This window comes from Xyrauchen texanus, unplaced genomic scaffold, assembly GCF_025860055.1.
Source record: "Xyrauchen texanus isolate HMW12.3.18 unplaced genomic scaffold, RBS_HiC_50CHRs HiC_scaffold_775, whole genome shotgun sequence".
NCBI lineage: Eukaryota > Metazoa > Chordata > Actinopteri > Cypriniformes > Catostomidae > Xyrauchen > Xyrauchen texanus.
The window spans coordinates 1-22,000 of record NW_026266770.1 but is presented as its reverse complement, the minus strand read 5'-3'; the positions used below and the strand labels follow the sequence as shown (position 1 = coordinate 22,000).

General features: G+C 41.9%; 12 non-coding genes across 12 annotated transcripts; all 12 read left to right on the top strand.

Moving 5' to 3' along the window:
- The first annotated feature begins 1,086 nt into the window (after positions 1-1,086).
- On the top strand, positions 1,087-1,158 carry trnac-gca (transfer RNA cysteine (anticodon GCA)). Its single transcript has one exon. It is a non-coding gene; the product is annotated as a tRNA-Cys (tRNA).
- Positions 1,159-3,164: 2,006 nt separating this feature from the next.
- Positions 3,165-3,236, top strand: trnac-gca (transfer RNA cysteine (anticodon GCA)). The gene has a single exon. It is a non-coding gene; the product is annotated as a tRNA-Cys (tRNA).
- A 356-nt stretch (positions 3,237-3,592) lies between these two features.
- trnac-gca (transfer RNA cysteine (anticodon GCA)) lies at positions 3,593-3,664 on the top strand. Its single transcript has one exon. It is a non-coding gene; the product is annotated as a tRNA-Cys (tRNA).
- Positions 3,665-5,763: 2,099 nt separating this feature from the next.
- Positions 5,764-5,835, top strand: trnac-gca (transfer RNA cysteine (anticodon GCA)). Its single transcript has one exon. It is a non-coding gene; the product is annotated as a tRNA-Cys (tRNA).
- Positions 5,836-14,882: 9,047 nt separating this feature from the next.
- Positions 14,883-14,954, top strand: trnac-gca (transfer RNA cysteine (anticodon GCA)). The gene has a single exon. It is a non-coding gene; the product is annotated as a tRNA-Cys (tRNA).
- Positions 14,955-16,143: 1,189 nt separating this feature from the next.
- trnac-gca (transfer RNA cysteine (anticodon GCA)) lies at positions 16,144-16,214 on the top strand. Its single transcript has one exon. It is a non-coding gene; the product is annotated as a tRNA-Cys (tRNA).
- Positions 16,215-17,093: 879 nt separating this feature from the next.
- On the top strand, positions 17,094-17,165 carry trnac-gca (transfer RNA cysteine (anticodon GCA)). Its single transcript has one exon. It is a non-coding gene; the product is annotated as a tRNA-Cys (tRNA).
- A 413-nt stretch (positions 17,166-17,578) lies between these two features.
- Positions 17,579-17,649, top strand: trnac-gca (transfer RNA cysteine (anticodon GCA)). Its single transcript has one exon. It is a non-coding gene; the product is annotated as a tRNA-Cys (tRNA).
- A 412-nt stretch (positions 17,650-18,061) lies between these two features.
- Positions 18,062-18,133, top strand: trnac-gca (transfer RNA cysteine (anticodon GCA)). The gene has a single exon. It is a non-coding gene; the product is annotated as a tRNA-Cys (tRNA).
- A 1,024-nt stretch (positions 18,134-19,157) lies between these two features.
- trnac-gca (transfer RNA cysteine (anticodon GCA)) lies at positions 19,158-19,229 on the top strand. The gene has a single exon. It is a non-coding gene; the product is annotated as a tRNA-Cys (tRNA).
- Positions 19,230-21,345: 2,116 nt separating this feature from the next.
- trnac-gca (transfer RNA cysteine (anticodon GCA)) lies at positions 21,346-21,417 on the top strand. Its single transcript has one exon. It is a non-coding gene; the product is annotated as a tRNA-Cys (tRNA).
- A 441-nt stretch (positions 21,418-21,858) lies between these two features.
- Positions 21,859-21,930, top strand: trnac-gca (transfer RNA cysteine (anticodon GCA)). The gene has a single exon. It is a non-coding gene; the product is annotated as a tRNA-Cys (tRNA).
- Positions 21,931-22,000: the final 70 nt, after the last annotated feature.

Here is a 22,000-nt window from a genome sequence, read left to right as displayed (position 1 = left end):
TAAAGCACAGTGGTAAAGCATTTGACCGCAGATCAAGAGGTCCCTGGTTCAAATCCAGGATTCCACTGTCCACTAAGTTGTATGGTAGCATAATGTCCTGTATTTTGGTGCGGTTAAAAACTGGTTTGATCAAGCTGTTGATACTGTATGCAACTTAGAGCCAATCAAATGCAGTATTTATTGCTTTTATTCAGGTATTTAATTTGATTAGTATTCTATTTTTTATAATCTCTGTCTTGTTGCTGTATTGTTTTTGCACTTACAGCTTCTGTCAGCAAGACAAATTCCTTGTATGTGTAAGCATATGTAACAGTGGCCAGCTGATAGAAAGCTGTGCAATGGGTATAAACCTCACTCTCCTGACCTCAAGAGGTTCAGTAGCGACTGATTCTCGAGGCTTTAGCTTTTAGCCTCCATGTCCACATAACCGCCTCCATGTCCACGGAACCGCCTCCCATGCCAGAGACTCCGCTTCGAGTCTCGTATGGAGCGGGTAGAACAGCAGGGTGACAATGATGCCGTGACCAAGATGTGAGTGAGGATTAGGGGGTGAGTAGTACAATCAAGACATTTGAAATGTCAGCAATCTGTAAACCAGTGAAATGTAGTCTTTGTTGTTTTTTATACTGCTAATTATGGAGTCCTGGCATGGGGGTATAGCTCAGTGGTGGAGCATTTAATTTTAAAAAGTATTTAATTTTATTAGTATTCTATTTTTGTATATTCTCTGTCTTGTTACTGTATTGTTTGTGCACTTACGACTTCTGTCAGCAAGACAAATTCCTTGTATGTGTAAGCATATGTAACAGTGGCCAGCTGATAGAAAGCTGTGCAATGTGTATAAACCTCACTCTCCTGACCTCAAAAGGTTCAGTAGTGACTGATGCTAGAGGCTTTAGCTTTTAGCCTCCATGTTCACATAACCGCCTCCCATGCCAGAGAGGCGGCCGAGTCTCAGTATGGATCAGGTAGAACAGGAGCTTGATAATGATGCTGTGACCAAGATGGGAGTGAGGTTTAGGGGTGAGTAGTACAATCAAGACTTCTTTAATGTCTGTAAACCAGTGAAATGTGAAGTCCTCTAATGGGGGTATAGCTCAGTGGTAGAGCATTTGACTGCAGATCAAGAGGTCTCTGGTTCAAATCCAGGTGCTCCCTGTCAACTAAGTTGTATGGTTGCATAAAGTTCTGTGTTTTGGTGTGGTTTAATCAAGCTGTTGACACTGTATGCAACCTAGAGTAAGTTGTAACTGTGTAACTGTGGCCAGCTGATAGAAAGCTGTGCAATGTGTATAAACCTCACTCTCCTGACCTCAAAAGGTTCAGTAGTGACTGATGCTAGAGGCTTTAGCTTTTAGCCTCCATGTTCACGCAACCGCCTCCCATGCCAGAGATGCCGCTTCGAGTCTTGTAAGGAGAGGGTGGAACAGGAGCGTGACAATGATGCCTTGACCAAGATGGGAGTGAGGTTTAGGGGGTGAGTAGTACAATCAATACATTTGAAATGTCAACAATCTGTAAACCAGTGAAATGTAGTCTTTGTTGTTTTGTTATACTGGTAATGATGGAGTCCTGGCATGGGGGTATAGCTCAGTGGTAGAGCATTTGACTGTAAATCAAGAGGTCCCTGGTCAAATCCAGGTGCCCGTTCACTAAGTTGTATGATAGCATAAAGTCCTGTATTTTGGTGTGGTTTAATCAAGCTGTTGACACTGTATGCAACCTAGAGTAAGTTGTAACTGTGTAACTGTGGCCAGTTGATAGAAAGGTGTGCCATGTGTATAAACCTCACTCTCCTGACCACAAGAGTTTCAATAGCTGACTGATTCTAGAGGCAGTAGCTTTTAGCCTCCATGTCCACGTAACCGCCTCCCATGCCAGAGATGCCTCTTCGAGTCTCGTAAGGAGCCGGGTAGAACAGGAGTGTGACAATGATGCCGTGACCAAGATGGGAGTGAGGTTTAGGGGCTGAGTAGTACAATCAAGACATTTGAAATGTCAGCAATCTGTAAACCAGTGAAATGTAGTTTTTGTTGTTTTTTTATACTGGTAATTATGGAGTCCTGGCATGGGGGTAAAGCACAGTGGTAAAGCATTTGACCGCAGATCAAGAGGTCCCTGGTTCAAATCCAGGATTCCACTGTCCACTAAGTTGTATGGTAGCATAATGTCCTGTATTTTGGTGCGGTTAAAAACTGGTTTGATCAAGCTGTTGATACTGTATGCAACTTAGAGCCAATCAAATGCAGTATTTATTGCTTTTATTCAGGTATTTAATTTGATTAGTATTCTATTTTTTTATAATCTCTGTCTTGTTGCTGTATTGTTTTTGCACTTACAGCTTCTGTCAGCAAGACAAATTCCTTGTATGTGTAAGCATATGTAACAGTGGCCAGCTGATAGAAAGCTGTGCAATGGGTATAAACCTCACTCTCCTGACCTCAAGAGGTTCAGTAGCGACTGATTCTCGAGGCTTTAGCTTTTAGCCTCCATGTCCACGCAACCGCCTCCATGTCCACGGAACCGCCTCCCATGCCAGAGACTCCGCTTCGAGTCTCGTATGGAGCGGGTAGAACAGCAGGGTGACAATGATGCCGTGACCAAGATGTGAGTGAGGATTAGGGGGTGAGTAGTACAATCAAGACATTTGAAATGTCAGCAATCTGTAAACCAGTGAAATGTAGTCTTTGTTGTTTTTTTATACTGCTAATTATGGAGTCCTGGCATGGGGGTATAGCTCAGTGGTGGAGCATTTAATTTTAAAAAGTATTTAATTTTATTAGTATTCTATTTTTGTATATTCTCTGTCTTGTTACTGTATTGTTTGTGCACTTACGGCTTCTGTCAGCAAGACAAATTCCTTGTATGTGTAAGCATATGTAACAGTGGCCAGCTGATAGAAAGCTGTGCAATGTGTATAAACCTCACTCTCCTGACCTCAAAAGGTTCAGTAGTGACTGATGCTAGAGGCTTTAGCTTTTAGCCTCCATGTTCACGTAACCGCCTCCCATGCCAGAGAGGCCGCCTGAGTCTCAGTATGGATCAGGTAGAACAGGAGCTTGATAATGATGCTGTGACCAAGATGGGAGTGAGGTTTAGGGGTGAGTAGTACAATCAAGACTTCTTTAATGTCTGTAAACCAGTGAAATGTGAAGTCCTCTAATGGGGGTATAGCTCAGTGGTAGAGCATTTGACTGCAGATCAAGAGGTCTCTGGTTCAAATCCAGGTGCTCCCTGTCAACTAAGTTGTATGGTTGCATAAAGTTCTGTGTTTTGGTGTGGTTTAATCAAGCTGTTGACACTGTATGCAACCTAGAGTAAGTTGTAACTGTGTAACTGTGGCCAGCTGATAGAAAGCTGTGCAATGTGTATAAACCTCACTCTCCTGACCTCAAAAGGTTCAGTAGTGACTGATGCTAGAGGCTTTAGCTTTTAGCCTCCATGTTCACGCAACCGCCTCCCATGCCAGAGATGCCGCTTCGAGTCTTGTAAGGAGAGGGTGGAACAGGAGCGTGACAATGATGCCTTGACCAAGATGGGAGTGAGGTTTAGGGGGTGAGTAGTACAATCAATACATTTGAAGTGTCAGCATGGGGGTATAGCTCAGTGGTAGAGCACTTGACTGCAGATCAAGAGGTCCCTGGTTCAAATCCAGGTTCCCCCTGTCCCCCAAGTTGTATGTTAGGATAAAGTCCTGTGTTTTGGTGTAGTTAAACACTGGTTTAATCATTCTGTTGACACTGTATGCAACCTAGAGCCAATAAAATGCAGTATTTTTTGCTTTTATTCAGGTATATAATTTGATTAGTATTCTATTTTTGTATAATCTCTGTCTTGTTTGTGCACTTACAGTTTCTGTCAGCCAGACAAATTCCTTGTATGTGTAAGCATATGTAACAGTGGCCAGCTGATAGAAAGCTGTGCAATGGGTATAAACCTCACTCTCCTGACCTCAAGAGGTTCAGTAGCGACTGATTCTAGAGGCAGTAGCTTTTAGCCTCCATGTCCACGCAACCACCTCCCATGCCAGAGATGCCTCTTCGAGTCTCGTAAGGAGCGGGTAGAACAGGAGTGTGACAATGATGCCGTGACCAAGATGGGAGTGAGGTTTAGGGGGTGAGTAGTACAATCAAGACATTTGAAGTGTCAGCAATCAGTAAACCAGTGAAATGTAGTCTTTGTTGTTTTTTATACTGATAATTATGGTGATCTGGCATGGGGTATATCTCAGTGGTAGAGCATTTGACTGCAGATCAAGAGGTTCCTGGTAAAATCCAGGTGCCCCCTGTCAACTAACTTGTAGGTTAGCATAAGGTCCTGTATTTTGGTGTGGTTAAACACTGGTTTAATCAAGCTGTTGATACTGTATGCAACCTAGAGCCAATAAAATGCAGTATTTTTTGCTTTTATTCAGGTATTTAATTTGATTAGTATTCTATTTTTGTATAATCTCTGTCTTGTTGCTGTATTGTTTTTTTCACTTACAGCTTCTGTCAGACAGACAAATTCCTTGTATGTGTAAGCATATGTAACAGTGGCCAGCTGATAGAAATCTGTGCCATGTGTATAAACCTCACTCTTCTGACCTCAAGAGGTTCAGTACTGGTTTGATCAACTGGTTTGATCAAGCTGTTGATACTGTATGCAACTTAGAGCCAATCAAATGCAGTATTTATTGCTTTTATTCAGGTATTTCATTTGATTAGTATTCTATTTTTGTATAATCTCTGTCTTGTTGCTGTATTGTTTTTGCACTTACAGCTTCTGTCAGCAAGACAAATTCCTTGTATGTGTAAGCATATGTAACAGTGGCCAGCTGATAGAAAGCTGTGCAATGGGTATAAACCTCACTCTCCTGACCTCAAGAGGTTCAGTAGCGACTGATTCTATAGGCTGTAGCTTTTAGCCTCCATGACCGAGCAATCGCCTCCCATGCCAGAGATGCCGCTTTGAGTCTTGTAAGGAGCGGGTAGAACAGGAGCGTGAAAATGATGCCGTGACCAAGATGGGAGTGAGGTTTAGGGGCTGAGTAGTACAATCAAGACATTTGAAATGTCAGCAATCTGTAAACCGGTGAAATGTAGTCTTTGTTGTTTTTTTATACTGGTAAATATGAGGTCCTGGCATGGGGGTATATCTTAGTGGTAGAGCATTTGACTGCAGATCAAGAGGTTCCTGGTAAAATCCAGGTGCCCCCCTGTCAACTAACTTGTAGGTTAGCATAAGGTCCTGTATTTTGGTGTGGTTAAACACTGGTTTAATCAAGCTGTTGATACTGTATGCAACCTAGAGCCAATAAAATGCAGTATTTTTTGCTTTTATTCAGGTATTTAATTTGATTAGTATTCTATTTTTGTATAATCTCTGTCTTGTTGCTGTTTTGTTTGTGCACTTACAGCTTCTGTCAGCCAGACAAATTCCTTGTATGTGTAAGCATATGTAACAGTGGCCAGCTGATAGAAAGCTGTGCAATGGGTATAAACCTCACTCTCCTGACCTCAAGAGGTTCAGTAGTGACTGATTCTCGAGGCTGTAACTTTTAGCCTCCATGTCCACGCAACCGCCTCCCATGCCAGAGATGCCTCTTTTAGTCTCGTAAGGAGCGGGTAGAACAGGAGTGTGACAATGATGCCGTGACCAAGATGGGAGTGAGGTTTAGGTGCTGAGTAGTACAATCAAGACATTTGAAATATCAAAAATCTGTATACCTGTGAAATTTAGTCTTTGTTGTTTTTTATACTGGTAATTATGGAGTCCTGGCATGGGGGTATAGCTCAGTGGTAGAGCATTTGAGTGCAGATCAAGAGGTCTCTGGTTCAAATCCAGGTGCCCCCTGTCAACTAAGTTGTATGGTTGCATAAAGTCCTGTATTTTGATGTGGTTAAACACAGGTTTGATCAAGCTGTTGATACTGTATGCAACTTAGAGCCAATCAAATGCAGTATTTATTGCTTTTATTCAGGTATTTCATTTGATTAGTGTCAGAAATAAGTATATCTCAGGTCTGTCCAAGATAGAAAATGCTGTGTTGGGACATTCCATTCCAAATACATTATCAAACATCTGTTTCATATTAACTTGGAGTGTAAGAGCCCCCTCCTCTCCTTATTTCTTTCTTTCTGTGTGTTTGTGTACTTTATATGAATGTCTATGGCATGGTCCATCAGGCCCTAGTAGAGAGTAGCTTTTTCATATAGGATTTAGGCTCTCAGGGTTTCGAAGGAGACCGACATATGGACTTATTATCTATGAGGTAATTTCTGTTTCTATTGGTTTAGAGAAGTGAACTCCCTCCAGTATTTACATATATATTTGTATGTTATTGAGGAGACAAAGAGCTTTTCTATTCTTTACTTTGCTTCCCAACGTTGGATGCTTTGTATTGATTTGATTCACGACTCAATAAAAGACGGAGAGAAACGGCACTGCTATCGTTTAGAAGACTCTTTATTTCTAACAATTGGGGGCTCGTCTCCGGGATTTCTCCAAACGGTAAGAATCTAAGTTTCCTTTAAATGAGGGGTTGATTCTTGCTGTTTGATGAGAAATAATTTTAAAGTATATGATTATAATGTTATGATAGTGCCGTATTGCATTATTGAAAGACCGTATAGGTCACCAGAGACTGGTCAGCAGAGACTGGTGACTCCTCGTGTTTAATTAATGCGGGAAGGGCGATAAAGGACATGATCAAGTTTATTTATCGTTAGTAGTGTACGGTCTCCTCGTATTTTTGATAAATGCGGAAGGTTTCCTCGTACTTCTAATGAAATACGGGAAGAACAAAGAAAGAGACTTGAATTCCCTCTTTTTGTTAGGTGATTTCCCGTAAGTTTTTGATAAACTGCGGGAAGAACGTAAAGAAAATCCGATCAATTTTCTTCGTTGTGTGATATCCTTTACTTTTGTAAGAAGGATTGTTGTGAGATATTTCATAAAAAATCTCAGTCGTTTTTTTTTGGGCTTTGTGAAGTGAATCAATGCACAGTTTATTATTTTTTTTCCCCTTTTTCCTCTTTCTCTATTCCTCTTCGTTCTTTGCTTCCTTTGACTAAAATGCTTTACTAACAAATGACACTGCAGCATTTTTCTTCTTTGTTTTCTATTTGATTATTTGAATTTTGTTTATAGGTATATATTTTTGTGGTCTCCGAAATGGGAAATAAAATAAATCCACCTTTATTTAATGAATCTCCGAAAGATTTTATGGATAGAAATAATCAAGCCTTTTTTACGGAACCTTATCTATCAAATTTAGCTGGCTGGTCAGAGGGTAAAATACAATTAGATCCATTTCCACGCGAAGGATCCTTTAGAGATACAGACATGTCTGCAGCGAAAGACATGATCTACGGAAACTGGGGTGATCCAGAATGGGACTTTGATTATATGAAACAATCCTATAAAACTTGGGAAATGATGAAAAAGTACTGGGATCGCGGACCTGAGATAGATAAAGCGGCTGGAAAAAATAATAAAGATTGCAAATTTTCTACTCCGCGGGCTGATCTCAGAGCAGAGTCTGACAGAGTGGGGAGCGTCACTCAGTCAGTCTCACAGCCTGAAGAGAAAGACAAAACTTTCTCTCACACCGCACCCCCTCCGAGTTATGAAAGTCTTCCGTCACCGTTAGCGTGTGTGCCCGTAAAAACAAACTATATCCTGATTTGAAAACTGTGTCTGCATTTCCGTTCAGTCGAAACTTCAGAAGGATTTAAGGTTCATCCGTTGCCTCTTGCGGATGTTATTGCGATTGCTAAAGAGCTTCCTGATCCGTCTAAAACACCTCATCAGTATGTTTCGGTTTTGAAGCGATTGACAGCCTATAGTCAATTGACAGGGCGTGATTATCGTTTCATACTAACTAAAACACTCCCTCCTGAAATTACGGAGGAAGAATTGATTGAAGAAATTGATTTGTTAAGCCCGACATACGATACGCCATCGCCTCGTAACGTTTTGACAAGACATGCAGCAGAGCCTGTTGATTTGTCCAGAACTTTCCGTAACGTTAGAATTGTGGATGATCATGATGACGACGATGTCGATTGGGTTTGGGCCAATTCGGGTAAGCTTAAACTTTTCTTCAAACAATTAACGGCATTTTTGCTGAAATTGTCATCTGCTGAACAAGACATCTCACATGCGGCTAATGCAAAACAAAGAGCTGACGAAAATCCAGTTGCTTTTTTCAACAGATTTAAACATGCATGGATTGAAGAATCGGCGATTCCGGTTGATGATGATAATTCTCAGTTGTTTGTGAACACGTTTTTAAATAACATGCATGAGGAGACTGCACAATTGATTCGTATCACCACGAATAATTTTTTAACAATGTCAATTGATGACCTTGGCAAGCGTTTACGTGAGCTTTCCTCTGCTGGAGCTTTTGCTTCCTTCAAAGGGAAAACTCCGATCATGTTACAGTTTGATGCTGCGGCTCAAAAACGTCCCTTCGTTTACACAAAAAAGCCTGTTAAATGTTACTGCTGCGGTCGCTCAGGGCATCTTACAAAGTCCTGCAGACAAAGAACTGAACAACAGCCAAATAGAAACCAGATGGGTAAACGCTCAGAACCTCCTCCTTCGTTTCCTCCTGGCCACAGACAGAGTGTAAAAAATTCAGGACGATATCCAACTGAATGGAATCGCGCCTGACGGTGCGAGAGCAAAGAGCCTGAATTTTCACAACTTTCGTTGCAATATCCAAATAAATCAAATGTTTTGCCATTCCTTGAACTAAATGTTGACCATAAACCATACATATTTTTAATTGATAGCGGCGCTTCGGTGTCCTCGTTATTTTCCGATGTGTACTCAGGCTCCGTCACGGGAAAGCAAATTAATTCTGTGAGGATTAATAATGTTCCTGTGAAATGCGAATTGACGCCCACATTACCAATTACTTCTAAAGATGCACCGACGTTGTTTAAAATGCATTCATTTGCAATCATACCGAATTCTCCATTCTGCCTGTTAGGTAGGGACTTGATGCATAAACTTGGTATGAAATTGAATTTTGACTCTAATTCTTTGACACTTCTGTTCCCTTCAGTTTTTTCCATTACAACCGACACCGGAAGTGCTCTTGTGGAAGATTCGTCTGCTGATACCAGAAATTTCGGGAGTCAACCCTAAATTGTGGGCGGAACACAAGGATGACGTAGGGTTAATAGATATCCAGCCCTACAGTGCAAATTTGATACATAATAAGACTGTGTTTCAGAAACAATACCCGCTTTCTAAGGATAAAGAGGAGGGGCTTAAACCTCTCGTTACTTGATTTTTGGAACAAGGCATTCTGGTTCGAACTCATTCACCTTATAATACACCAATCAATCCAATTAAGAAAGCTAATGGTACTTGGCGTTTAACGCAAGACCTAAGAAAAATTAATGATTTGATCAAACCACTTGCTCCTATTGTACCAGAAGTTCAGGCGATAATTAATTCTATTCCTTCAGAACATAAATTTTATTCTGTTATTGATTTAAGCTCTGCATTTTTCAGTATTCCTGTTCATCCTGATACTCAGCCACTGTTTGCATTTTGTTTTCAGAATTGTCAATACAGTTGGACACGTCTCCCTCAAGGGTTCAGAGATTCTCCGGCTGTTTTCTCCGCTGTAGTGCACGACACACTGAAAGATGTCAAACTTCCTCCAGACACCTGCTTGCAACCAATATGCTGACGACATTCTTGTCACCGGTGCCTCTGAGGACATGTGTGCTGCTGCAACAAAGATTGTTTGCAATGTCCTGGCTGAAGCTGGTTTCAAGGCATCTAGAGACAAACTTCAGTGGGTGCAGAGAAAAGTCACTTACCTTGGACATGAACTGTCACAAGGCCAAGTTCGTCTGTCTGCGGACAGGATCAAAGCCATCGCTACATTTAAGTATCCATCCACACGGAAGCAAATGCAAAGCTTCCTGGGACTGGTCAATTACTGCCGCCTGTGGGTGCCTAATTGCTCCATGTATGACAAAATCCTGCAGAAGCTACGCTGGGTGACAAAGACGATATTACATGGACAAGTGAGATGAATCAAGCATTCAAACATTTGCAAGCATCACTCTTAAGGCCGCCTGCCCTTGGCCTACCCTGTTACACACAAGACTTTCATCTATACGTGTACTGAAAGTGGTGGCACAGCCGCAGCAATCCTGGCCCAAGAGCATGGGGCACTTTCCGTCCAATAGCTTATTTATCTAAGACCCTTGATTCGGTGGCTAAGGGCCTTCCGGCTTGTTTAGTGCAGTGGCTGCTACAGCCATCATGATGCAGGATGCTGAAAAGGTTGTTTTGTCACATCCTCTTATTGTACATGTTTCTCATCAGGTAGGAGCCATTATGCATAATATTTCGACTCAACACATGACTACCCAACCGCTCCGGCTATGAGGCTATATTGTTAGCTACTGCTAATGTAACGTTGAAAGTAACTTCTGTTATTCATGGCCCTACTGTACATTTGCATAGGTTGCTGACACAAGGTGAATTTGAGAGCGACGACCAGGACTGCCTGAACAGGATCCAAATTTCGACTGCTTGCAGGCCAGACGTTTCCACGTTTGTCCTGGAGGAGGGAATCCATTGGTATATTGATGGATCCTGCTTTAAGCCAAATGACAGTACATATTTGTGTGGTTATGCTATTGTTGAATTGCCTAATAAAGTAATTGAAGCGTATTCACTGCCACATAAATCAGCACAAGTCGCAGAACTGATTGCTTTAACAAGAGCTTGTCAATTGGCAAAAGGTCAGTGTATCAACATATATACTGACTCCAAATATGCGTATGGCGTAGTCCATGATTTTGCTAAATTGTGGGAGGAAAGAAATTTCAAAACCTCCAAAGGAAAACCTATTTCGCATCATAACATTGTGGCCGAGCTGATTAGTGCAGCACAGCAACCAGCGAAGCTTGCTGTAATTAAAGTAGCTGGTCATAAAACAGGTGAATCTGACAAGGCCAAAGGTAACAGATTTGCGGACGAAGTAGCGAAATGGGCAGCAAAAGAAGCAATACGTAGTCCGCATGTAAATGAACAAAACAATGAAGTGCCGTTGATTAATGATTTGGATGTTAAAATCTTACAAACGAATCCTACTCAACATGATTTGACTCATTGGGCAGCCAATGAAGTAAAACCAGATCAAGTTGGTATTTTAAGAGATAAACAAGGTAGAATCGCGCTACCAGCATCTACTGTTGTAATGCTGTGTAGACATTATCATGGTGTATCACACGTGTCAAAAGAGAAAGTGATACAAAATTTGAATCAATCATACTGCATTGCGAACGTTCGAAGAAATACTTTGTTGATATTGGATGCTTGCCTGGTGTGTGCGCAAACAAACAGGCACAAGGCAATCAGCCATGATGTTTTACCGCATCCTGAACTTCCTTTCCAATATTTACAGATCGATTTTACACACATGCCTCCATGTGGAAATCACAAGTATTTGCTCGTGATTATTGACCGATTTACTAAGTGGCCTGAGGCTTTTCCGTGTGGAAAAGAAGACGCAAAGACAGTAGTGAAGGTTCTTGCCAAAGAAATTATACCGCGTTTGGTATTCCAACTGTTATAGCAGCGACAATGGAACTCCATTTGCTTCTAAAGTAACACAATTGTTAGCTAAAGAACTTAGTATTAATTGGCATTTTCATATCCCGTATCATCCTCAGTCTTCGATCAAGCGTGGAACGTTTGAATAAAACGATAAAAGAACGTCTTAATAAAGCGTGCTTAGATACGGGCAGAAATTGGGTTGATTTATTGCCTGCCGTACTGACGGAAATGAGAATGTCTCCGTCAGCCACTACAAAAATGTCTCCCTTTGAAATTCTCATGGGTAGACCTTTCCCGACTCCTTGGGTCAGAGGTCACGCTGGCAGTCTTTCCACAGGTGACACGGAGGTGATCATCGCAGATTATGTGGATTCCCTAGTTAGAACATTAAATGGCATAAATGGTGATGTTTCTCTCTCTCTCCCTCTTCCATCAGAAGGGCCAACTCATCCTTTCGTTCCAGGACAATCGGTGTTGATTAGGTGTCTGAAACCTACGAAACTTGGAGAACCGAATTATCTGGGGCCGGCCACGGTGATCGCTGTGACAAGGACAGGTGTTCTGACTGATCTTCAACCACAGTGGATCCACGCAAGCCGCGTGAAGCTTGCTCCAGAGGAGGGCCTTACTAATTCCGGGTGAATGGTGAAAGCACTGGAGGAGCTGAACACGCAGCGCCAGTGCCCAACCGGGAATCTGTGAATTGGAAGGACCTGAGGAGGACGAGGAAGAGAAGTAGACGAAGAACGAGATTGTTGATTGAAGTTCACAATAAAATATTAACGAGACCATTAAGCCATGTCCGCACAGTCGCTATTACACCTGATTGTGCTAATAAATATACTCATTTATACACAAGCGCTTGTTAGCAGTGGGAATGAAACTTGGCTGAGCCATGAAAATGAACCACATTCATTTGCCTCCAATATGTGGTGGAGATTAGTCAATTTCACTGCTAAATCTACAGGAAAAAAGAGTGACTGTTATGTTTGTACAAAAATGCCACAAAGTGCTTCAGGACCTCGTGTAAGTGTTAAGTCACCAGAGACAGATGAAGATCTGTTCTGACCTTTACTTCTTAGTACTGTGGGATTCATTGTTCCTCAAAATTCAACAGGGAATTCAACTTGTCCTGATAACAGGGCACTGACAGTTGCAGTACAAGTGCATGCTAAAGTGGCAACTGTGGGTCCCATTCCTGACTCATTGCTATGTATAGAAAGAAGAGTAGGAGCCTCAACATTGGGTTCCATTCCTGATAATAAATGTAATCAAGTATATCGCCGTTGTGAAGTACGAAACACTGCCTGTTGTGTTAGTTGTTTGACGGGGAAGGAACCTTTGACTTGGAAGCATGTTTAAAAGGATCTCCTCTTCCGATCACAGCTATGAGTTCCTATGCCAAAGCAAACCCAGAGCTTCGAGAGTTATGTGATGAGTATTGTGGACTATACACGGTAAAAATTGTAATAGGTATGTTCCATCTGCAAAAGGAACAAGAACTTTGAAAGATTGGTTTTGGTTATGTGGACACGTGGTATATACCTCGTTACCATTTAACTGGAGTGGACGATGTGCTTTGGTAACTTTAGAAGAATATTCCATGATTATTAGACCACACAAGAAGGATGATGTGATGAACCAACGAAACACACGCTCCCTCTCTAACCGCAGTTCGACAAGTAGTTTGGGAAGAGACAACCCAGTTCAAAAAGAATACCGGTTATGGACTGGTACGGAAAAATTCTTTGAGAGTATATTTCCATCAATTGGAATTGGTAGTATTCGAATTGAAGTAGAAGTTACCAGATATGAGTTGATTTCTTTTATTAAAACTACCAGTGACACCTTAGTTGGGGTCAAAGAAGAACTTCGAGCACTTCGCTTGACTGCTTTGCAGAATCGTTTAGTCTTAGATCAACTTACAGCTGCGAGGGGAGGGGTCTGTGTGATCGTTGGAATTTCTTGTTGTACCTATATACCCGAAAATGATGAAGATGGTCATATCATAGCTGAGGATATAAATAATATGACAAAAATTGTTGATGAATTACAGAGAAGACAAGTGGATGATAGGAGTGGGTTTGGAGATTGGATTACTAGTTGGAAACAATTACTTGTATCTTCTTTAATACCAATTGGAGTTATACTGTTAATCCTTTCATTTATTGTTTGCTGTATTATTCCATTCATTAGAATGTTGATTTATCGTTCTATGAATACCTTTGTATCGTCTCAATACTCTCTAGCAAACAGAACTATCAAGTACTAATGATTTTGAAAGAAATGTTTGATTGAAATATGTTTCATGTATTATTCTGTAATAATGGACATACTGAGAATCATGTAATGTGATAATTATGTTATATTATAACTGTCATTATCAAAGGGGCCACTGTCAGAAATAGGTATATCTCAGGTCTGTCCAAGATAGAAAATGCTGTGTTGGGACATTCCATTCCAAATACATTATCAAACATCTGTTTCATATTAACTTGGAGTGTAAGAGCCCCTCCTCTCCTTATTTCTTTCTCTCTGTGTGTTTGTGTACTTTATATGAATGTCTATGGCATGGTCCATCAGGCCCTAGTAGAGAGTAGCTTTTTCATATAGGATTTAGGCTCTCAGGGTTTCGAAGGAGACCGACATATGGACTTATTATCTATGAGGTAATGTCTGTTTCTATTGGTTTAGAGAAGTGAACTCCCTCCAGTATTTACATATATATTTGTATGTTATTGAGGAGACAAAGAGCTTTTCTATTCTTTACTTTGCTTCCCAACGTTGGATGCTTTGTATTGATTTGATTCACGACTCAATAAAAGACGGAGAGAAAGCGGCAATGCTATCAGTATAGAAACTCTTTATTTCTAACAATTAGTATTCTATTTTTGTATAATCTCTGTCTTGTTGCTGTATTGTTTTTGCACTTACAGCTTCTGTCAGCAAGACAAATTCCTTGTATGTGTAAGCATATGTAACAGTGGCCAGCTGATAGAAAGCTGTGCAATGGGTATAAACCTCACACTCCTGACCTCAAGAGGTTCAGTAGCGACTGATTCTATAGGCTGTAGCTTTTAGCCTCCATGTCCACGCAACCGCCTCCCATGCCAGAGAGGCCGCTTCGAGTCTTGTAAGGAGAGGGTGGAACAGGAGCGTGACAATGATGCCTTGACCAAGATGGGAGTGAGGTTTAGGGGGTGAGTAGTACAATCAATACATTTCAAATGTCAACAATCTGTAAACCAGTGAAATGTAGTCTTTATTGTTTTGTTATACTGGTAATGATGGAGTCATGGCATGGGGGTATAGCTCAGTGGTAGAGCACTTGACTGCAGATCAAGAGGTCCCTGGTTCAAATCCAGGTTCCCCTGTCCCCAAGTTGTATGTTAGCATAAAGTCCTGTGTTTTGGTGTAGTTAAACACTGGTTTAATCATTCTGTTGACACTGTATGCAACCTAGAGCCAATAAAATGCAGTATTTTTTGCTTTTATTCAGGTATATAATTTGATTAGTATTCTATTTTTGTATAATCTCTGTCTTGTTTGTGCACTTACAGTTTCTGTCAGCCAGACAAATTCCTTGTATGTGTAAGCATATGTAACAGTGGCCAGCTGATAGAAAGCTGTGCAATGGGTATAAACCTCACTCTCCTGACCTCAAGAGGTTCAGTAGCGACTGATTCTAGAGGCAGTAGCTTTTAGCCTCCATGTCCACGCAACCGCCTCCCATGCCAGAGATGCCTCTTCGAGTCTCGTAAGGAGCGGGTAGAACAGGAGTGTGACAATGATGCCGTGACCAAGATGGGAGTGAGGTTTAGGGGGTGAGTAGTACAATCAAGACATTTGAAGTGTCAGCAATCAGTAAACCAGTGAAATGTAGTCTTTGTTGTTTTTTTATACCGATAATTATGGTGATCTGGCATGGGGGTATATCTCAGTGGTAGAGCATTTGACTGCAGATCAAGAGGTTCCTGGTAAAATCCAGGTGCCCCCCTGTCAACTAACTTGTAGGTTAGCATAAGGTCCTGTATTTTGGTGTGGTTAAACACTGGTTTAATCAAGCTGTTGATACTGTATGCAACCTAGAGCCAATAAAATGCAGTATTTTTGCTTTTATTCAGGTATTTAATTTGATTAGTATTCTATTTTTGTATAATCTCTGTCTTGTTGCTGTATTGTTTTTTTCACTTACAGCTTCTGTCAGACAGACAAATTCCTTGTATGTGTAAGCATATGTAACAGTGGCCAGCAGATAGAAATCTGTGCCATGTGTATAAACCTCACTCTTCTGACCTCAAGAGGTTCAGTAGCGACTGATTCTCGAGGCTGTAGCTTTTAGCCTCCATGTTCACGCAACCGCCTCCCATGCAGGAGATGCCTCTTTTAGTCTCGTAAGGAGCGGGTAGAACAGGAGTGTGACAATGATGCCGTGACCAAGATGGGAGTGAGGTTTAGGTGCTGAGTAGTACAATCAAGACATTTGAAATGTCAGCAATCTGTAAACCGGTGAAATGTAGTCTTTGTTGTTTTTTTATACTGGTAAATATGGTGATCTGGCATGGGGGTATAGCTCAGTGGTAGAGCATTTGACTGCAAATCAAAAGGTCCCTGGTCAAATCCAGGTGCCCCCTGTCCACTAAGTTGTATGATAGCATAAAGTCCTGTATTTTGGTGTGGTTTAATCAAGCTGTTGACACTGTATGCAACCTAGAGTAAGTTGTAACTGTGTAAATGTGGCCAGCTGATAGAAAGGTGTGCCATGTGTATAAACCTCACTCTTCTGACCTCAAGAGGTTCAGTAGCGACTGATTCTCGAGGCTTAAGCTTTTAGCCTCCATGTCCACGCAACCGCCTCCATGTCCACGCAACCGCCTCCCATGCCAGAGACGCCGCTTCGAGTCTCGTATGGAGCGGGTAGAACAGCAGGGTGACAATGATGCCGTGACCAAGATGGGAGTGAAGATTAGGGGGTGAGTAGTACAATCAAGACATTTGAAATGTCAGCAATCTGTAAACCAGTGAAATGTAGTCTTTGTTGTTTTTTTATACTGGTAATTATGGAGTCCTGGCATGGGGGTATAGCTCAGTGGTAGAGCATTTAATTTTAAAAAGTATTTAATTTTATTAGTATTCTATTTTTGTATATTCTCTGTCTTGTTACTGTATTGTTTGTGCACTTACGGCTTCTGTCAGCAAGACAAATTCCTTGAATGTTTAAGCATATGTAACAGTGGCCAGCTGATAGAAAGCTGTGCAATGTGTATAAACCTCACTCTCCTGACCTCAAAAGGTTCAGTAGTGACTGATGCTAGGGGCTTTAACTTTTAGCCTCCATGTTCACGCAACCGCCTCCCATGCCAGAGAGGCCGCTTCGAGTCTCGTAAGGAGCGGGTAGAACAGGAGCTTGATAATGATGCCGTGACCAAGATGGGAGTGAGGTTTAGGGGGTGAGTAGTACAATCAAGACTTCTTTAATGTCTGTAAACCAGTGAAACGTGAAGTCCTCTAATGGGCGTATAACTCAGTGGTAGAGCATTTGACTGCAGATCAAGAGGTCTCTGGTTCAAATCCAGGTGCTCCCTGTCAACTAAGTTGTATGGTTGCATAAAGTCCTGTGTTTCGGTGTGGTTTAATCAAGCTGTTGACACTGTATGCAACCTAGAGTAAGTTGTAACTGTGGCCAGCTGATAGAAAGCTGTGCAATGGGTATAAACCTCACTCTCCTGACCTCAAGAGGTTCAGTAGTGACTGATTTTATAGGCTGTAGCTTTTAGCCTCCATGACCGAGCAATCACCTCCCATGCCAGAGACGTCGCTTTGAGTCTTGTAAGGAGCGGGTAGAACAGGAGCGTGAAAATGATGCCGTGACCAAGATGGGAGTGAGGTTTAGGGGGTGAGCAGTACAATCAATACATTTGAAATGTCAACAGTCTGTAAACCAATGAAATGCAGTCTTTGTTGTTTTGTTATACTGGTAATGATAGTGTTCTGGCGTGGGGGTATAGCTCAGTGGTAGAGCATTTGACTGCAGATCAAGAGGTCCCTGGTCAAATCCAGGTGCACCTGTCCACTAAGTTGTGTGATAGCATAAAGTCCTGTATGTTGGTGTGGTTTAATCAAGCTGTTGACACTGTATGCAACCTAGAGTAAGTTGTAACTGTGGCCAGCTGATAGAAAGGTGTGCCATGTGTATAAACCTCACTGTCCTGACCACAAGAGATTCAATAGCGACTGATTCTAGAGACAGTAGCTTTTAGCCTCCATGTCCACGCAACCGCCTCCCATGCCGGAGATGCCTCTTTGAGTCTCGTAAGGAGCGGGTAGAACAGGAGTGTGACAATGATGCCGTGACCAAGATGGGAGTGAGGTTTAGGGGGTGAGTAGTACAATCAAGACATTTGAAGTGTCAGCAATCAGTAAACCAGTGAAATGTAGTCTTTGTTGTTTTTTTATACTGATAATTATGGTGATCTGGCATGGGGGTATATCTCAGTGGTAGAGCATTTGACTGCAGATCAAGAGGTTCCTGGTTAAAATCCAGGTGCCCCCTGTCAACTAACTTGTAGGTTAGCATAAGGTCCTGTATTTTGGTGTGGTTAAACACTGGTTTAATCAAGCTGTTGATACTGTATGCAACCTAGAGCCAATAAAATGCAGTATTTTTTGCTTTTATTCAGGTATTTCATTTGATTAGTATTCTATTTTTGTATAATCTCTGTCTTGTTGCTGTGTTGTTTTTTGCACTTACAGCTTCTGTCAGACAGACAAATTCCTTGTATGTGTAAGCATATGTAACAGTGGCCAGCTGATAGAAATCTGTGCCATGTGTATAAACCTCACTCTTCTGACCTCAAGAGGTTCAGTAGCGACTGATTCTCGAGGCTTTAGCTTTTAGCCTCCATGTCCACGCAACCGCCTCCATGTCCACGCTAACCGCCTCCCATGCCAGAGACGCCGCTCGAGTCTCAGTATGGAGCGGGTAGAACAGCAGGGTGACAATGATGCCGTGACCAAGATGGGAGTGAGGATTAGGGGTGAGTAGTACAATCAAGACATTTGAAATGTCAGCAATCTGTAAACCAGTGAAATGTAGTCTTTGTTGTTTTTTATACTGGTAATTATGGAGTCCTGGCATGGGGGTATAGCTCAGTGGTAGAGCATTTAATTTTAAAAAGTATTTAATTTTATTAGTATTCTATTTTTGTATATTCTCTGTCTTGTTACTGTATTGTTTGTGCACTTACGGCTTCTGTCAGCAAGACAAATTCCTTGTATGTGTAAGCAAATGTAACAGTGGCCAGCTGATAGAAAGCTGTGCAATGTGTATAAACCTCACTCTCCTGACCCCAAAAGGTTCAGTAGTGACTGATGCTAGAGGCTTTAGCTTTTAGCCTCCATGTTCACGCAACCGCCTCCCATGCCAGAGAGGCCGCTTCGAGTCTCGTATAGATCAAGGAAGAACAGAAGCTTGATAATGATGCCGTGACCAAGATGGGAGTGAGGTTTAGGGGGTGAGTAGTACAATCAAGACTTCTTTAATGTCTGTAAACCAGTGAAATGTGAAGTCCTCTAATGGGGGTATAGCTCAGTGGTAGAGCATTTGACTGCAGATCAAGCGGTCTCTGGTTCAAATCCAGGTGCCCCTGTCAACTAAGTTGTATGGTTGCATAAAGTCCTCTGTTTTGGTGTGGTTTAATCAAGCTGTTGACACTGTATGCAACCTAGAGTAAGTTGTAACTGTGTAACTGTGGCCAGCTGATAGAAAGGTGTGCCATGTGTATAAACCTCACTCTCCTGACCAAAAGAGGTTCAATAGCGACTGATTCTAGAGGCAGTAGCTTTTAGCCTCCATGTCCACGCAACCTCCTCCCATGCCAGAGATGCCCCTTCGAGTCTCGTAAGGAGCGGGTAGAACAGGAGTGTGACAATGATGCCGTGACCAAGATGGGAGTGAGGTTTAGGGGCTGAGTAGTACAATCAAGACATTTGAAATGTCAGCAATCTGTAAACCGGTGAAATGTAGTCTTTGTTGTTTTTTTATACTGGTAACTATCGCGTCCTGGCATGGGGTTAAAGCACAGTGGTAAAGCATTTGATGGCAGATCAAGAGGTCCCTGGTTCAAATCCAGGATTCCACTGTCCACTAAGTTGTATGGTAGCATAATGTCCTGTATTTTGGTGCTGTTAAAAACTGGTTTGATCAAGCTGTTGATACTGTATGCAACTTAGAGCCAATCAAATGCAGTATTTATTGCTTTTATTCAAGTATTTCATTTGATTAGTATTCTATTTTTGTATAATCTCTGTCTTGTTGCTGTATTGTTTTTGCACTTACAGCTTCTGTCAGCAAGACAAATTCCTTGTATGTGTAAGCATATGTAACAGAGGCCAGCTGATAGAAAGCTGTGCAATGGGTATAAACCTCACTCTCCTGACCTCAAGAGGTTCAGTAGCGACTGATTCTATAGGCTGTAGCTTTTAGCCTCCATGACCGAGCAATCGCCTCCCATGCCAGAGACGCCGCTTTGAGTCTTGTAAGGAGCCGGGTAGAACAGGAGCGTGAAAATGATGCCGTGACCAAGATGGGAGTGAGGTTTAGGGGTGAGAAGTACAATCAATACATTTGAAATGTCAGCAGTCTGTAAACCGGTGAAATGTAGTCTTTGTTGTTTTGTTATACTGGTAACTATTGAGTCCTGGCATGGGGGTATAGCTCAGTGGTAGAGCATTTGACTGCATATCAAGAGGTCCTGGTCAAATCCAGGTGCCCCTGTCCACTAAGTTGTATGATAGCATAAAGTCCTGTATTTTGGTGTGGTTTAATCAAGCTGTTGACACTGTATGCAACCTAGAGCCAATCAAATGCAGTATTTTTGCTATTATTAAGGTATTTAATTTGATTAGTATTCTATTTTTGTATAATCTCTGTCTTGTTGCTGTATTGTTTGTGCACTTACAGCTTCTGTCAGCCAGACAAATTCCTTGTATGTGTAAGCATATGTAACAGTGGCCAGCTGATAGAAAGCTGTGCAATGGGTATAAACCTCACTCTCCTGACCTCAAGAGGTTCAGTAGCGACTGATTCTCGAGGCTGTAGCTTTTAGCCTCCATGTCCACGCAACCGCCTCCCATGCCAGAGACGCCGCTTCGAGTCTCGTATGGAGCGGGTAGAACAGCAGGGTGACAATGATGCCGTGACCAAGATGGGAGTGAGGATTAGGGGGTGAGTAGTACAATCAAGACATTTGAAATGTCAGCAATCTGTAAACCAGTGAAATGTAGTCTTTGTTGTTTTTTTATACTGGTAATTATGGAGTCCTGGCATGGGGGTATAGCTCAGTGGTAGAGCATTTAATTTTAAAAAGTATTTAATTTTATTAGTATTCTATTTTTGTATATTCTCTGTCTTGTTACTGTATTGTTTGTGCACTTACGGCTTCTGTCAGCAAGACAAATTCCTTGTATGTGTAAGCATTTGTAACAGTGGCCAGCTGATAGAAAGCTGTGCAATGTGTATAAACCTCACTCTCCTGACCTCAAAAGGTTCAGTAGTGACTGATGCTAGAGGCTTTAGCTTTTAGCCTCCATGTTCACGTAACCGCCTCCCATGCCAGAGAGGCCGCTCGAGTCTCAGTATGGATCAGGTAGAACAGAAGCTTGATAATGATGCCGTGACCAAGATGGGAGTGAGGTTTAGGGGTGAGTAGTACAATCAAGACTTCTTTAATGTCTGTAAACCAGTGAAATGGGAAGTCCTCTAATGAGGGTATAGCTCAGTGGTAGAGCATTTGACTGCAGATCAAGAGGTCTCTGGTTCAAATCCAGGTGCCCCCTGTCAACTAAGTTGTATGGTTGCATAAAGTCCTCTGTTTTGGTGTGGTTTAATCAAGCTGTTGACACTGTATGCAACCTAGAGTAAGTTGTAACTGTGTAACTGTGGCCAGCTGATAGAAAGGTGTGCCATGTGTATAAACCTCACTCTTCTGACCTCAAGAGGTTCAGTAGCGACTGATTCTCGAGGCTTTAGCTTTTAGCCTCCATGTCCACGCAACCGCCTCCATGTCCACGCAACCGCCTCCCATGCCAGAGATGCCCCTTCGAGTCTCGTAAGGAGCGGGTAGAACAGGAGTGTGACAATGATGCCGTGACCAAGATGGGAGTGAGGTTTAGGGGTTGAGTAGTACAATCAAGACATTTGAAATGTCAACAATCTGTAAACCAATGAAATGTAGTCTTTGTTGTTTTGTTATACTGGTAATGATAGAGTTCGGGCATGGGGGTATAGCTCAGTGGTAGAGCATTTGACTGCAGATCAAGAGGTCTCTGGTTCAAATCCAGGTGCCCCCTGTCAACTAAGTTGTATGGCTGCATAAAGTCCTCTGTTTTGGTGTGGTTTAATCAAGCTGTTGACACTGTA